Source organism: Belonocnema kinseyi, chromosome 10 (assembly GCF_010883055.1).
Source record: "Belonocnema kinseyi isolate 2016_QV_RU_SX_M_011 chromosome 10, B_treatae_v1, whole genome shotgun sequence".
NCBI lineage: Eukaryota > Metazoa > Arthropoda > Insecta > Hymenoptera > Cynipidae > Belonocnema > Belonocnema kinseyi.
Window position 1 is genome coordinate 57,436,132 of NC_046666.1, and position 17,485 is coordinate 57,453,616.

The 17,485-nt window shown below is 30.5% G+C and overlaps 1 long non-coding RNA gene and 1 further gene across 1 annotated transcript; both read left to right on the forward strand.

The window, feature by feature from the left end:
• Window positions 1–4,847: 4,847 nt before the first annotated feature.
• Window positions 4,848–11,522, forward strand: LOC117182355. Its single transcript, XR_004468301.1, has 3 exons — window positions 4,848–4,923; window positions 11,299–11,381; window positions 11,478–11,522. It is a non-coding gene; the product is annotated as an uncharacterized LOC117182355 (long non-coding RNA).
• A 2,217-nt stretch (window positions 11,523–13,739) lies between these two features.
• On the forward strand, window positions 13,740–13,957 carry LOC117182409.
• Window positions 13,958–17,485: the final 3,528 nt, after the last annotated feature.

The following is a 17,485-nucleotide window of genomic DNA, read 5'->3' on the forward strand; positions in this document are numbered from 1 at the left end:
TTCACTAGAAACCAAATATATTTCAAAATTATTATAGCCGAATTTTCCGATCAGCCCACAATTTAAAAAATGGGAAATTTTCAAAATTAAAATTTTTTTTTTATTAAATTTTAAATTTTGTTCTGAAAGTTTCTTACAGATGAGTAAAATGCTTGCAAATTATCTCAATAAAATTGGTAATTTTAATAAAAATTACAAAAGTTATATACTTTTCAAAAATTTGAAATTTTTTAAAAAATATAACAAATAATTTTTTTCATGGATGATTCAAAATTTTCACTAGATACCAACTATTCGAGCCGCATTTTTCGATTAGCTCACAATTTAAAAAATCATAGTTTTTTCAAAATTTTAGACATTTTTTTTTAAGTTTCAGAAAATTTGTTCAATGTCTCTGATACTTGACAAAAATAATTGTACATTATCAAAATGACAGTTTTAGTTTTGATGAAAATTAAAAATGTTGTATGATTCATTTTCATAATTAAAAAATAGATAAAACTGCTGTGCTAATAAATAAATAAATAAATTTTAATGGACATTTTTCATAGATATTAAATATATTTGAAAATCACATCCATAACATTTTTCGATAACAACCCAATTTAAAAAAAGTTTCATTATTTTCTAAATTCCGAATTCTAAGAGATTCTTATGTTATAATAGTTGGAATATTTCTTAAATACAGTCCAATTATTTTTAATATCTTTTTCGTATTCTTAGACTTTTTTGTTCCAAAATAGTCCTCCTGATTGTGTACATTCTCATTCATGAGAGTGTAATGTAATCGTCCAAATTTTCGATCTCTGCTTTTTAATGGATCTTTACGTTTCGGCACGAAAATCATAAAATTTTATTTTAGTCATATTACAAAGGTATAAGGTACAACTTCATATTCCTTTATATTCCATTGTATATATCATTGAATTAGAAGTAACACATTGTAAATAAAAAATAGTCAAAGTAGCGCGAACTGCCCACCTTGATGGGTTTCGTAAACAATTAAGACGTAATTTAAATCCTAACAGAATCACGAAACAAACTTTTTATTTTCGTAAAAAGAATGTATAAAAATAAATAAATTGAATAACACTTTTTTGTGAACAAATTATAAAAAAGAAGTTTTAGAAAAAATGATAACAAAATTTTGTTAAAGTTTGAAAAAATGTTTTGAATAAAATTTTGTTAAAAAGAGTTTGAAAAAAATTTTGTTAAAAAAAGTTCGAATAAAAATTTTGTTAAAAAAAGATTGAATACAAATTTTGTTTAAAAAAGTTTGAATAAAAATTTTGTTAAAAAAGTTTGAATACAAATTTTGTTAAAAAAGTTTTAATAAAAATTTGTTAACAAAATTTTGTTAAAAAGTTTGAAAAAATGTTTGTTCCAAAAAAATTGGTTGAAACAAAAACGTTATGAAAAAAAATTATAGGAAAAATCTTTCATTAACAAAGAATTGCGTAAGAAAATAATATGGAAAAAATTTTTGGAAAAATTTGTATGGAAGAAAAATTTTGGAAAAAATTTTTAAAAATAATTTCTTAAAAAAAATTTTAAGTATTTCAAAAAAATCATTATTAATTAGTTTTAATTGTTACTAATTGCAATTTTTCATTACAAATTATTTCTTAAATATTTAAATAAAGTGTTATCTATTTTTACAACATTGGGATATGTGTAACTACTCGCATCCACAATCTTCATATGAGTGCTTTAATTTATTCCTCTATCCCAGGTGGTTGGAAAATATCCACATCTGCCGGAGGAAACTCAAGCCCCCAAGACAAGGCCAAGGCAAGGCCTCGCTTTTCAAGGCCTTGAAATTTGACTTCAAATTTGTTGTAACTCACTTGAACACCGATTTCGGTTTACAATGGAGGATCGGCATTTTTCTGTGAGTGGGTTCGCGGTCGCGGTTAGAGAGAGCTTATTAGTATCTGGTTTTTTGACAAAAATCCGATAGCTGATAAAAATGAGAGTAAACTGGTGTATCAATGACTTTAATTGAGCAGGAAGCCGGCTAAAAACTATTGGCACTGATATCTTCCGTATTTGATCGTGCTACGAAAATGCACTGTCGGTGAAAGTCGAATGTGTCTTACTGGAACTTTAAATTATAATAAAAAACGCGAATTGTTTTACTTTTTGTAACTGTTTATTGACATGTTTTACTTGGTATAGAAAAGTGTATAATTTCCATATGTTTTGCACGTTATAACGCAACAAGATATGCAAATAATTCAGTAAATAACTTTTCGTTTAAATTGGCCCTAACGATAGAAATCTCAGAGTATATGTTGAAGATTCTCAAGGCTCTGAGAAGCGCTGAGAAATTCTCCGCAGGCACTCAGGTAGATATATTTAAAGGTCCAGGTAGCTCGTTTAAATGTTTTAAAGGCTCTAAAGTATCCTTTCCGAAATTGAAATAAAAATACGATCATAAATAACAAGCAGAGAGGCTATATCAATAGAGTAGCCGACTCTCAAGGGTCCTTTGTTAAGCTTCCGGATTAAAATTTAGAAATAGATTTTTTTACATTTCATAGTTAACAGCCTAAAACATAATAATTCGAAATCTACGGGTTTCGATTATTTCAAATATCTAACTTTTTTTTAATGTTTAAAATTGGAAATAATACAACGTTTCTCGTAAATGGAATGAGATACGCCAAAAAAGACAACATTTTTGAATTCAGCTAAAAAATTGTATATTAGTATATAAGCCCGGTAGGTGGCGAATACAAAACCAACATTATATTACCGTCGCATCGCTCTTAAAAGACCACTAAAAGGACCTTGAAAAGGACCCAAATCTCTCTGACTGTCTCAGACTAAACCATTTAGGGCCGATTCCACCAGCTGTGATTAAATCCATGATTAGCTAATCATGATTATTTTTTAATCGGTGCTTTAATCACGATTAACTTGTGGCACGTTCCACCATGAATTTTTAATCTCTGGTTAGCCAACCGTATGCTCTGTTCGCAATAAGTCTAGTTTCTGCGTGTTTCTGTTGTAATGGTCATTCTGATTGGCTGATTTTAAGCTTGTATTCGCGCGCAAAATATACCTCGACTGCTCACGAACGACGAGCGGCGACGTGTTTTTCTTATGTACATCGGTTCCAAATAAATGGACAGGAATCAGCTATCGATTAAAATTGAATATAAGTTGTGTGAGTACAAAACATCGTTATAAATTCGATCAATATTTCACACTATACTTGAACTTCAACTTGGAGGTTATGTTGACTCCCGTTAATCGCTGATTAACTCTGTAACCAGCAAAAAATGGCCGGTTAAGTTAATCGACGATTAGACTTCTTTAATCGTGTTTTAAAAGTTGGTGGAACGCAATCTACTGATTAAACTAAGTTAATCAATGATTAAAATTTAATCACAGTTGGTGGAATCGACCCTTAATCGTTAGATTATGATTTCCCATTTACCACTAATGATTGACGTAAACCCAACTTTTTATATTATTCGCAAGGTAGCCATTAAAATCGAAGACTAAATCTGGAATAATTTTCTGGTCACAAATTTTTTACACTAGTCAATAAAATTCAAAGTTTAAGTTTTTGAAGCTGAAAATTTTGTTATTTAAAGCATTTAATACTAAATTGTAAATTAAACCAATGGAATTAATATATGTAAAAATGACAAGCTTTTAGAAATTTTTTTATAAATAAAGCATTTGAGATTGTACAACATGGATTCAGAAGCCTTTAACTTTGTTTACTTTAAAATTATGCCATGTGAAATTTTAGTATGAAAAATATACATTTTCAATCTTGTTTGGATTTTATTTGAATGAGTAAAAATGCAGTTTTAAAAAATAGCACTTAAAAATTCGGGTTTCTAAACTGCTTACATTTAAACTTAATAATTTCTTAATTTTAGCATTTCAAACTCAAAGTTTGAAACAATTCGTAAATTAAAAATTAAACCCTTATTCTTTGTTATGCCAAAATGTCGGAAAACGTCCATACGGCTACATAAGATTTGAAGAAATTATGAGAATGACAACTGGATGTAAAGACCAAAAATAAACTTTTTTCGAACTATTACATAAAAAATTTGACCAAAATTACAGAAATATTTAGCTATTAATCACATAATCACATTATGAATTCCGCACGCATTCAATTCAATTTTGAACCTAATGAAACCTAAATGAATCTAATATCATAACATTAATCATTTAAATGATTTAAAATAGAAATATTTGCAAACCAAATTATTTGAAATATTCGAAATTTAATGTTTGAAATATTTAAAACTATATTTTTCAAGAATTTAAAATCAAACTTATTTATAAATTCAAAATTGTTATATTGCAAGAAACTTAAAATGATTGGATTAGTTTTTCTACTAAAAATGCAATGAGTTACCTATAATTTATTTAGTTTGAGTTTCAAAATATTGACGCCATCCTACCTTCTATAATATTTCCAATCGTTTTCAATTAGGTATCCCTTATTCTGAGTTAGGGGTTAAGTTGTCACTGCAGCATTTTCATTTTGTAATTTATTATTCACAAGCGGTTTTTTATTCAGGCAATCAAATAAATTTCAAGAATATGAATTTAAAAAGAAGTAAATAAATTTTTTACAATAATATACCAGCTAAATCAAACTACCTTCTTGATAATCATACTACATCACTGTCACATCGTTAAATGGTATGATTTTTTAATGATGTTTATACATATACTTTTAAATTTTTATTCGGTATACCGCCTAAACATTATATTTTTTGGAATTGAAACTTTTGTTAAATTACTAAAAATTTAATATCTGACCAATAAACACGTGCGCGTCATGTGTGTTACAAACGAAAACCGCAGAGGGCGTATTGCAGGCAAGTGCAATTACTCAATTCAATCCGATTGGGAACGATTGAAACAATTAGCAGTTTGGAAAATGTAAGCGGTATTTGTTTGTTCATATAAAATAAGTAATTATAAATCAAATATTCAAAATCAAACAACTGAATTTTCATTCATAAAAAACCATTGAAGAATTATTAATTTGTTGTCACAACTCGTCTCTGCGCGCACATAACCTCACCCACATAGCACTTTTACTGCATTTCGCTCAATTTTGTATATGCTTTTTAAATGAACCCTCGGGAATGTCACCCTTTCGAAATATTAAACAGGATTTTGGAAATCTAATAAAATAATAACTACATTCCAAGTGGGACTTTCATTGACTGTCATTTTTGCGTTTTCCAAAACAGCACTTCTTATGAGCACCAACCTTTTTTCTTTTCAATGGATTTTCTCCTGGTATATCAGACATTTCTATTTTGGGAAGTTTTTTAACTTTCAATTGCTCGAAATAGTTTTTTTCGTCAATGTTTACTATTCCCATATACGTTTCAGTGAAAAATTGTCTTCAACTCACGTGGAAGTGCTATATACTTTTCGCGCTTGCGCAATGTCGTTTTCTTAAATGAAAAGGTCTATGGGAATTGCACGGTTTTAGTTCGCTGACCACTGTACGCGCGTGCTGTCGTCAACGGGTGAATAGGGTTGTAAAGTTTCATGAAACTTTGACCAAATGAAAAGTTTCATGAAACTCTGGAAACGTTTCGATGTTTCCAAAGTTTCAAGTATTAGGGCGGGAAAATTCAAAATCAGAAAAAATACTATCAAGTATTAAATATAAACATTCAACTGTATCCTTTGTATTTCAAACGCAATTGTTTCAACTAATTAAAAACAATAAATCACGTGTTAATTGTTAGAGACATGTAATTAAAAAAATCGCAAATTGATTTCGATGAAATGAAAATAAATTTCTTATTTAATACATATTTAATTTAAAAATGTTCAATTTTCAAAACGATTTCAATGAAATTGTAGAAACCTCGAATGGAAAAGAATAAAATGACACCCTGATATTTTATTGAACTGCCAGGTTTATTTATATAAATTGTTCTTTCAGAAATATGTTTTAATCTTCACTAACTCATCTTCCAATATTTTAAATAAATATTTTGTATAGAAATCCGAACGATTCTTAAAACCTTCCCGGGTAAAGGCGGTAATCGCACCTTAACTTGTATTTGTTCGTATTTGAATTTGCTCGTAAAGCTTTCAAGTTTCAACACGATTATTCGTTATTCGACTGTTCAACGCCATTAAATGACCTAACCTCAACCTGACATGAGTGCGCAAGCGCACACGTGTGTTTGTGAAACTTTCAAACGTTTCAGAAACTTTGATCCCGTGAAACGTTTCATTGTTTCATGAAATTTTCAATTTTTCAATGAATCGTTTCATGGACTCACAACCCTACGGGTGAACGGGACAAGGGAAGATTGACTTTTGGAAACATTTGCAAATTTTGATTTACGTATTGTCATTCGAAAGAATTAGTGCAAAATTATGAAAATATGATTCAAAAGACTTTAAAAAATGTTGCTTTTCTGTCTTTTGTCTCATATTCTTCAAATTTTGTGTTAAGTCTTTCATTTTCCTTAAATTATAATAAAATTAAACACATAAAAAGAATATATACATATATATGTACATTTACGCATGCACATACGATCCAGTTCAAAGGCCACTTATATGCGCCGCTAGCTCTGGGTATCTATTACCGCCTGCTTCCAATTGCGATGACCGCCCCTGGGCTTGACTATCAGCGTCTACAACTGTTAGTCGGCTTCCTGTTCAATACAAGCCGTTGATACACCACTTTACTCTCATTTTTTAGCAGTTACCGGATTTTGTTTTTAAACTTAGATACTAAACTCCCCTACCGCTACCACGAAACCCCTTCCGGGGACCAGACAATTTTCGAAAAGCATTTTTAAACCCTCTAAACCGAATTGTCGTCAGCCGTTGGTAAGTTTTGAGTGTTTCATAGATTTCGACATTTTTATGCACCCCGTTCCAACAGCCTTAAATTTAAAATGCCTGATAGGATAAAGACATCAGTACACTGAAAAAAGGATTACTGGTACCAAGTGAATTTCACTTAACTGAAATAAGTAAAAGCCCTGTTTATTTTTATTGATGATATCCAGAATATATGTGTTGATTAATGCGAAACAGAGTAGATATCGGGAATATAGTTTTATATTTTGAATAATGGAGTAAACACCCAGAAAAAAAGAAACGATTGAACTGGAGCGCTTTGAAATGTGTATCTTAAAAATCCAGATTGACAAAATTGCATTTTAATTGTTTTGGGACTCTTTGAATTGGTCAGCTATTTGGACTTAATTAAATCTGCCAAGCCACATTCGGAGATGTACTCGTTCTATAGTTTTAAGACATTCTGTATAGGAGAACATAACCTCAAAACATTAAATTAAGTTCAATTCGTGATTTACGATTGACAGAAGAAACACATGAATCGTTTCAAGTTCTCAATGAAATGGAGTTTGAAGGCTGTCAAACTGAATGGAGAAGTGCAGGCTCCCTTTTACAGAAACGAATCTGCATCATATAATTGATGTCTGATGAGGTCCGATGAATTGTATAATACAGATTACGCTCTTCATTCTTTAATTGTGAATGGGAAGTGGCTACAAGTAAATTTAAATAGGAAAATGCAGATGAGCGCATGCATCAGAGATCAGTTGGTGCAACCCGAACTCTCGCAACACTTGATCAAGTTTCTTATGCCACTGACGACCACCTTATTTCAGACCGTACAAAGCCTTTTTCATGCGATACACTTTATTACCTGCCTTGATTTCTTGTAGCATCTTCGAAGCCATCCTAAATTTGGTACCACGTTCATTTCGTCGTTTTTCCTTGGCAGCTAGATCCGGCAGCAACTCCGCGAACAGTTCAGGAACTTCCATGAAGATTTCTTCCTTGACTTTTACGTTAAGAAATGCAGTTATCACGTCAAGCTGGTGCACTGTCATCCTTTTCTCCACGGCGAGGGCAATCAATGAACGGATTGAGCTCAATCAAGCTACTGGGGCGAAGGTTTCCTGAAAGTCCAATTCAGGGCGTGGAGAGTCCCTTTGCTACCACTCAAGCCTTATTTCTTTCCAAAATTCCACCAGAATCGAATTTATTTTTGAAACCGATCCGACACCCGATCACATTTCGATCCATTGGTCGTTTCACGAGTTCCCACGTTTCGTTCCTGATACGTGCACCAAATTTTTAACGAATGGAATTTTGTCCATTCTTCGGCCTCATATCCAGATAGAGCCTCCTTCAACGGGACTTGCGCAATATTTGCGTATTCCTATTTTTCCTCGAAGGCGACTCTTCCCTCAGCAACATTGTATTCTAACTAGCAGTTTAAGTAAAATAAGTTGCAAAATAGTTGAGAAAAAATAACATTTTCAGCAAGAAGGTTTAATGAGACAAAAAACATTAGAATGTAGTGCTATTCGAAAATTCCTATTTAAAGTAGGAAATTCAGTGTCGATTAACGTAATATGCGTCGACATTAATGTACCCAGAAAAATGTTTGATCGAAACATTTGTTTGCCCCTATATCAAAGATAAAATTCGTTTGATTCAAATAAAATTTGTTTAAGCTAAGTAATGATGTGTTTGAATGCAATAAATTTTGTTTAAATCAGAAAAATATTTGTTTAAATGCACTTAAATATATGTTTGACCCTATATCAAAGAAAGAATTTGTTTGATTCAAACGTTTTTCTGAGTTTCACTATGATAAAATTTCTAAATCTCATATTTTGTTTTATCACAGAAGAATCAGGGCCGCAACTAGGGTGGTGCCTCCGTGCCCCTGCACCGGGCGCCATTCGGTGGGGGGGGGGGGGGGGGGGGGGGGGGGGGGGGGGGGTAAACGGGGCCAAATTAACCAAATATTTTCCAGTGGTGTTTGGGAGGAGAGCGCAAAATTATAAATTCCCGCTCTCAAAATAAGATTCAATGAAAAATTCTCTAAATAAAATAGTAGTTAAACATTTCACTGATTAATCAGTGGATTCGGACTTATATCCTAATCAGTTCAGTAACACCTGAGTAAATCATGTGAAACATAGCCACTAAACTTTAAAGTTAAGCGTTTTTGTTATTCTTTTACTCAAGTAGTAAAAAGAGTACCTGAATAAAATAAACTACTTGGTAATTTTCATTTTGTAATCCTGCTGCGTGAACCGCGGGAAAAATATACTCTTAACTCGTATAAAAAGTACTTACTTAACAGGTGTGTACACGACAGTCCAATCTTGAAAGTAAAGTAATATGTAAGGTTATTTATTATTAAAAAACATCGAAAATTTTAACTTTTTAATTACTTGATCATATTTATGGATTTTAAGTTATTACTATTATTATTTTATGAAATCTACTGAAACATTATTTTATTATAACTGGTAAATTTACATGGTGCAGTGCTGCCAACTCTCAAAAGTGTTTATTTCACTGAATGAATAAGTAACTTTTCACTAATTGTCAGTAACCAATTTCCAGATATTTCTATCAGTGAAATGTCACTGACAATCAGTGACATTTCACTCATTTAAATTTAGAGAGCACCGGGCGCAACGAAGGCTATTTAAGTTTCTGAGGAAAACATCTCCGTTCTGCTGCCCCAGAAAATCGTTTCCGCACGAGTTGGAAAACTATGTAGAATGTAGATAGATAAACGTTTATTTTTTGGCCTGCTGGCTTTAAAAAATTGACTTGCTTTCACTTCCATTGTTTTACAGAATTTTCTTACAACTATCTCTTAAAAATTAACATCCATCCCACACCTTATAACTAATACGCTCGCTTCTATAGCTTACAGCTACTTCCTCTCCTATCTACACTTTTTGTCCCCCCTTTCATGCAAAAATACCTCCATGCTTATCCCACTCCTTTCCACCTCTTCACATTCCTCCAACCAGTGCTCAACTTTTGCATCCCCCTTCCCGCACTATTCACACATTCTCTTCTCTTTAGAAAGCCAGAACCTATTAAAATTCTACATGCAGTCGCATCTCATTCTCAATACAAGTTCCTGACTTCCTTGCTCTCCTTTTTCACACAAATATTGCGCTCTCTCCATTGGCATAATCCACACATAGTTCCCGTTAAAACTTGACTCTCTTATTCTCTCCTCTCCTTCTGCCTTCTCTTTCTCCATGCCATTCTTTTGAACCAACTCATATACCTTCCTTCCTTCCTCGCGCATCCTTCTCACTTCATCCATCTGCAATCCATTCTTTCTAAAATTCCACCTCCATCTTCCCCCCCCCCCACGTATGTTTTCCTTCTCACACCAACACTCCATAACTAGCTCACCCCCCTCTTCTGTTATAATCCCTAAACACGTTCTTCCTGCCTCCCTCCTGACAATATAGTTCGGCGTATTCCTTACCAACCCTAGTGTCCACTTTACATACGTCTCCTGTATCCTATTTACCTCCTCAATTACCTTCCATCCCCACACGTCCATTCCGTAAAATCAGACACTTATCACTAGCGAATCAAACAATTTAATTCTCCTCACAAAATCATCTGCGAACAACCTCTTTCCCAGCCCCCACACTAATAACTTTTATTTACAACCCACCCTTACCCTCCCTGAAGCACCCCAAATATAACCCAAAAATTAAAAAAAACTCTATTTTTATGTATTATTGTTACTTTTTAGCAATTTCCGTCGTCTTTTTCATACAAATAATTACTAATAGATCATTTGAATATTTATTCTATTTCTTGAAACAATTAAAAAGTAGTAAATTTATTCTTTCTATACAATATCTAGGCAAATCGAAAGTTAACGTCTACTCTTGAAGTTGATTGATTTTTTTTTAATATACCCTTGTTCTAGTCGTTTAATTTTGGGTAAGACTTTGTATTATTTCCTGAATAATATACACATAATTTGGAAAACACAGAACACGCGGAGCAGGACGGAGAGGAAAAGTGGATGCTCAGAATGAATATCTGAAGATTATAAGAATTTAACATCTCGAGATTATGTTTGGTAATATCTGCATATATTAGAAAAATATGATAGATTATACGCGATATAATATTTTTCGTTAAGGGGTATTATTCTCAACTTGTAATATCCACTTCGTATAATCCATTTTTCTCAATGTAGTGACGCTAACATCCTGGTTTGCTATTGTCTTATTGTACAAATAAATATCATATCAAATTTTACAACCGAACGTTTCTGCATGGAATAGAAATATTTTTTGCACAAGCTTGAGTCCGCTCCACGAAAGAATATACTCAGGCGAGAATTTTTGGAAGAGGCCCCTAACAAAAGCGTCCAACTATTGATGTCATTACTCTATTTTTCAAACAGTAAATATCAGAAATTAATATTGATATATCTTATTTTTAAAGTAATTGCAACTTTACTGACGAATGTCGTCCGTGGCGACCATTATTACAAAAATGGGCGCCAGTCCTGCATTGACGATTGCCAGGTAAGCATAGCAATTTTTCTTTCTTTTGCTTTTTCACGTTGAAAGTGGATTCTTATGAGAAACATGTTAACTTATTTAAAACATACATGTTTTTAGAAACAAAGACAAGGTTCTGATGGAAAGTGGACGTCGATTCCTCTTGCGACATGCCAAACAATAATGTGTCCTAAGTAGGTATCTTACATACACACAAATATTTTGATTTATTAAGGATAATTTTATAAAGCTAATAATAATTTTTTAACTAGAAAATACCTTGATATAGATAAAGGGGACAAGATAAAATCTTCGATAAAGAGATAATAATATGGTAAAAACTTCTTATTTTTTGAAGAGCATGTTTTTGCTAACGATAATATAATATATAATAGAGATATATATAGAGTATATAATAGAGATTTAAGGTGTCTTGAAAGTTTCTTGAATTTAAACTTACAAAAAGCTTCCATTTGGTGCAAAAACAACTGTAAATTTTTCTCCTGGGTTTATTAAACGTCCCGCATATTTAAAAAAATTGTATTTTTATCAATGTTGCATAATAATAAGAGATGCTCGATTGGCTTGCTCATTAAAGTCGTACCAAGTTTTATCAAAGATTTAGAGTCTGATTCTCTTTTCATCGTCATTGACCTAAATGTTATTTGAGATCGTCAAATGGAAACAACAGTCGACCCGATTTTGAAATTATTTGTAATATACTCGTAATGGTTTTATTCTTTTCAAATAAGCTGCTTAGTAAATTATTGAACATTTTAATAATTATTATTAATAAAGGAGTTAAAATAATGCTTTTTTGGTCCAAGAATTTAAGAATTAAAAAATCATTTTCATTATACAGCTATATGAAACATAACCACACCAACTAAAGAAAAACTAAATTGACGAGATAGAATAGTTATGATTAGATGAGGTGGGATTTCAGAAAAAAAAGATAAGATCTTGTCTCGTTGTTGTTCATTTGTCGTATTTCTTGCTGAAATACGATAATAATTTTTATATTTTTTTATTTTAAGATTTTAAAAAAATCTCAGTTTCATGTTTCTACTTTTTTATGCCGTTTCATTTTTTAACTTTTCTGACGGCTTGCTATTATTTGGGGGTGGTTCAACAGCTTTGGCAGCCCTTTTTCAAAAAACCTGAACAAAACTCTGTTGCTTTTTCACCAAATTGAAGTGTTTGGGGATTGTCTACTCAATACATAAGATGTATTATTTCCTATAACTTTCTAAGACAGTAATGAAAGTTAATAATTATTATATATAATTATATACATGAACATAATTTTAAAAAGTTAATAATTATCTCACAGGTAAATACTTCACATGAGGGCAGTGCAAGAACCCTCTAAAACGTCATGTCCTAAACAGTTAAACACCGATATCTACACGTTTTATGTTGGCGGAGTGAACGTGACCTGCTTACAAATTGCCTTATTTTTATTACAATAAAATTGAAAATTTTACGAAATAACGTATTTTTTTATTGAACATTCCTATTTTTCACGTTTTCCATTCCTGTAAACTCTATTATACTCTATTATTTTTTAATAAAATTTTTTTCGATTAAAAGAAACGATCACTATTCCAAAAATATGCCCGCTGCGCTGAAATACTCAGAAACAATTATTAACTTGCCTTATACGTCGGAAAAGGCAGAGTTACAGGGAATATTTCCCCCGAAAAATAATTACAAATTATAATTACAATTACAAAAACTATTGTTAAAATCCTAATTTTTTGTAAGTTTCAAACTTTTTTCGTAAAAAATAATGTTCTTTCTTCGTTAAGAAAGAATTAAGAATATAATTTTAGTTCTTAAAATCATAGATATATTTTGTTCATGACCTGACTTTTAGCACAACAACTACGAAGTAATTGGGGAGACGAAAACTAAAATCTAAAGTCGATTTTCTAAATCTAAACCATCCTAATGTAAGCTTGTTAATCCCTGCCTCTGAATATGATGAATATTTGAAAATACAATATATTAAATAGATTATATTTGAATACAAAAATGAAATTTTTTAAACAGTTTCTCCACCCAAATAAAAAGTTCTGTAAAATATTCCAAAGCTTAGGAAAAAAGGGATAATATATCTATAGAGTTCGATTCTTATGTCAGAGATATATTGTTTTACTCCCAATTTAGCGACACTTCTAAAAATTACTGCGGCAGACATTGTAGTAACAGCGGGCACTTCTTATCAACGATTTCTTTACTACTCACCTCTCCCCACCCAACCACCCACCAAGGAGAGAGAGCTTCAGTTGAAATCCGCTAGTGGGCCATGGAACGCTTGTCTCGTACATGAAATCAATTGAAAATGCTATAAGTCCAGCTCTGAGGCAGAGAAACGACAAGATCATACTTCACAGGATCATTTCTGTAGTATATCTTCACATCCTCTCTATTCAACAATAGAGTCGGTGCAGCCACGATGATGCGTCGTAGCTCTTCTCCCTGAGCGTGAGAGGTTGCTGGAGAAATCGACTTGTTCGAAGTCTCCAGTACTCGAGGATCGTTCGTCTTCTGTACTTTATGCAGGAGGTAATGGGAGTTTGGGCATTCTGAGTGGTCCTTTTCATTAATTAAAAAAGATGAATACAATTATATAATAAAGAATATTTCTAAGTTTTATAATTCGAATATTTATATTACTGTTTAAGAAGTACTTGTGATAAAAATTAATGTTTGTCGTTTATTTTTTTGAACCTAATTTATTTTAAACTATTACATTTAATTTAACTACAAAAAAATCCAAAATTGGATACATTTATAAAATTGTTATTTACAACAATCCTTATGCAAAAATGGAAAAGACTTCCTTTTAAAAAACTAAGTTAAAAATTATTTATCCTCAGTTAAAAGAATTCTTAAAATATTCATAAGCAAACCCTGCAGATTGGAAGGATCATAAGTTTAATGTATCTATTTAACATTTTTTATTTAAGATCGAAATGAAATCTACTTTCTTATATGAATAATTTTATGCAAGGAAATCAGAGCATAAAGAGGTTCAAAATTTAAACTTATATTTTCAAACCACCTTGTTTTTGGCTCATTGGAGAGGTTTTTCTATTATCTATGTTATGTACTTATATAACATTAATTCTTGTTACATTTAAAAATTTAAATTTATATCAAGTACATTGAGTTTCAGTCCCTGTCCGCCTTTCAAATTACAAAATTTAGAATTTACGCAATTAAATTAAGTTAGGTTACGTATGATTGAAAAAAAAACAATTTGAAATAAATAAAAACAGATCAAGAATAAAAATGATGCCAAAATTTAAAACTTACAAAAAGCATTTATTATAACCATATTTTTACCATTTAATTTCTTCCTACTGTTTCCAAGAACGGGTTTTAAATAAAATTTACTTATTTTAAAAATTGGAAAGAGTAAAGTTTATGAAGGATGTTTCCAACTAAAACATCAACCATTATTGATTGAAGTTCAAACATTTTTCTGAAGTTGGTAAAAAGCCATATAAGAACAAGTTCTATACAAAATTCATTATTAAAATAATTATTTTTTGTAAGTTTTTAACTTTTCCCATAAAAAAATTTTTTCTTTCATAAGGCATGACTTTTATTTCAATTCTTAAAAACAGAGAAAATTTTTTTTCAGAGACGCGTTTAAACATCCAGCTTTAAAAGTTGAAAATGCAAATATTTGGTTAAACACTCCACTATTTTATTAAAAAATTATATTTTTGGTCAAAAATGCAACTTCTATGTTAAAAATTCGTCTTTTCGGATAAAAAATGCTTCTTTTCGGAATAAAAATGTACCCTTTTTAGTAAGAAACACATCTTTCTTAGTTAAAAATCAGCTTTTTCGTTAAAGATTGTGTTTTTAGGTTGAAAATTCAACTGTCTTCGATAAAATTCGTCTTTCTGGATTGGAAATTTTTCAAATAGTGTTATTTTTCTCTTTCTTTTCGTTGAAAGTCTATTATTAAATTATTGGTTCGGAAATGAACTCTGTTGCTTTAAAATTGGCCTTTCGGCTTTTTTAAAATTCAAATATTTTATCAGGAGTTCAAATAATTTGTTGAATATTCGTTCCTTTAGCTTGAAAGTTCAACTATTTGGTTAAAATTTCGTCCTTCTTGGATGAAAGTTGAAGTTTTTGTAGAAAATTCATCTTTTCGGGATTTAAAGTTTTCTAAAACATATTATTTTTTAGCTTGAAAATTCAGCTTATTTTAAATAAATTTATCTCTTTTGCTTGAATGTAATAAATTGCATAACGTTGAACTTCTTTTTTGGTCATTTATGTATTTCGTTGAAAATTCGTCTTTATGTTGGAATTTAACTGTTTTTTTATTTAAAAGTAAAATCTTGGTTTGCTGAAATATCAACTATTATATTTTTCATTGAGAAATCACATTTTTAGTTTGAAAAATTAACGGCTAGTTTAAGCGTTGATTTAATTAATTCGTCTTTTTTGTTTTGATTTTAACTATTTTTTATTTAAAGTAAACAGATTTTTGGTTAAAATATCAAAATCTCAATATTTTTTTCTTAAAAATTGAACTGTTTGGTTTTTCATAGAAGTTTAATCTTTTTTATTTGAAAAATCGACCAATTGGTTGAAAATTCAATATATTTCAATTTGAAAGCATAGAAATTTAAAGCCTTTCATATTGAATTTCATATGACACCTGCATTAATCTTACTCAACTAAAATAATTGTCATAAAAATTAATATCATTATTTAAAAAATTGTTTGTTATAAACATTAATATTTGCACGCAGAAAATCAGCGACGAATTAGTCGAAATTAGAAATTTGAATGATTTTATAATAAATTTAATTATTTCCACGTCAGACTTGAATCAAAAATATGTTAAATGTTCAATTCCTAACGAGATATCCTAATCCTAACAATGTATAATAAATTTTAAAAAATATTCTCATCAATTTTAAATTTGTTAATAGTAATCGTAAAATTCATTAGTAAATAATTTGTAGTGTTTGAGTTACAACAATCGTGAAAATTTCAAAATAATTTTCATATTTTGAAATTATGCCGGGCTAATCGATTTTTTAATACTTTTGTATACACTTTTGTATACAATCACTGAATGAAACTTTTTCTTGTAAAAATGACTCAGTTATTTGTTCGCAAAATGTGTATAATATTAACAATGATTATTTTTATTAATAATATATTTTTCAATTGCTAACAACATAATAAACTAAAACGACAAGATAGTTGAAATTGAAAGAAAATCCACTTTTAACAGATTATATGTTATTAAAAAAAACTGTTTATTTTCTTATATAACGACAAACCATCTTCAAATACTGTTGCTATATCAAATGTAGGTAATTAAAAAAATGTTGTTTTATTAAAAAAAGCGAAAAGATAAAAATTTAAGGCTAAATGTTAATTTGAAACAAAAACTTTATCTTTTTCCGCACAATTTAGAAGTTTTAACCCTCAAAGTGCATACATGGTAAAAATTACGGTAAAGTGCATCGCGGGTGTTCAACACCCCAGCGTATTTACTCATGTACTGTTTAACTCCTATCGAATATTTTGTCACAATAAAATTATTCTAAATAGTTTAAGGTATCTTTTATAAGGTAGAGTTGATTTTATAGCCATTTATTTATTTTTGATTTAAAAAAAGTAAAAAAAAAGTTTTGTTTTACTTAAAAATTCATAACTCACGCAATTTCAATTATTTTCACCTGAAAATTTATTAATATAGTTTAAAAATAGTGTATTTTCATGAAAAAACATATTGCAACCAGTGATCCCAGATCTGAAACGAGATGTGGTCCAATACTATGACAGGGTTATGTCCGTGTGACTATAGTAGGAAACGCTGTAAATGACTGAATTGCGCGCGCGAACCATTTATGCTCTTCTGAATTTGAAAACTCGAAGGTGCACGATTGCCGGTCGGAGCACTTCGGCGATTCTATTTATATATCTATCTGCTGACTGCTTTGAAATAAATTCAGAAGATTGGGATTTTAATATTTCCAGATTTCGATGCTGACAATTCTCATGATTTGAATAGATCGCGCGCCTCTTGATATGCGTATATTTTGAGGGTATGTTATTTCATGTATAAAATATAAGTT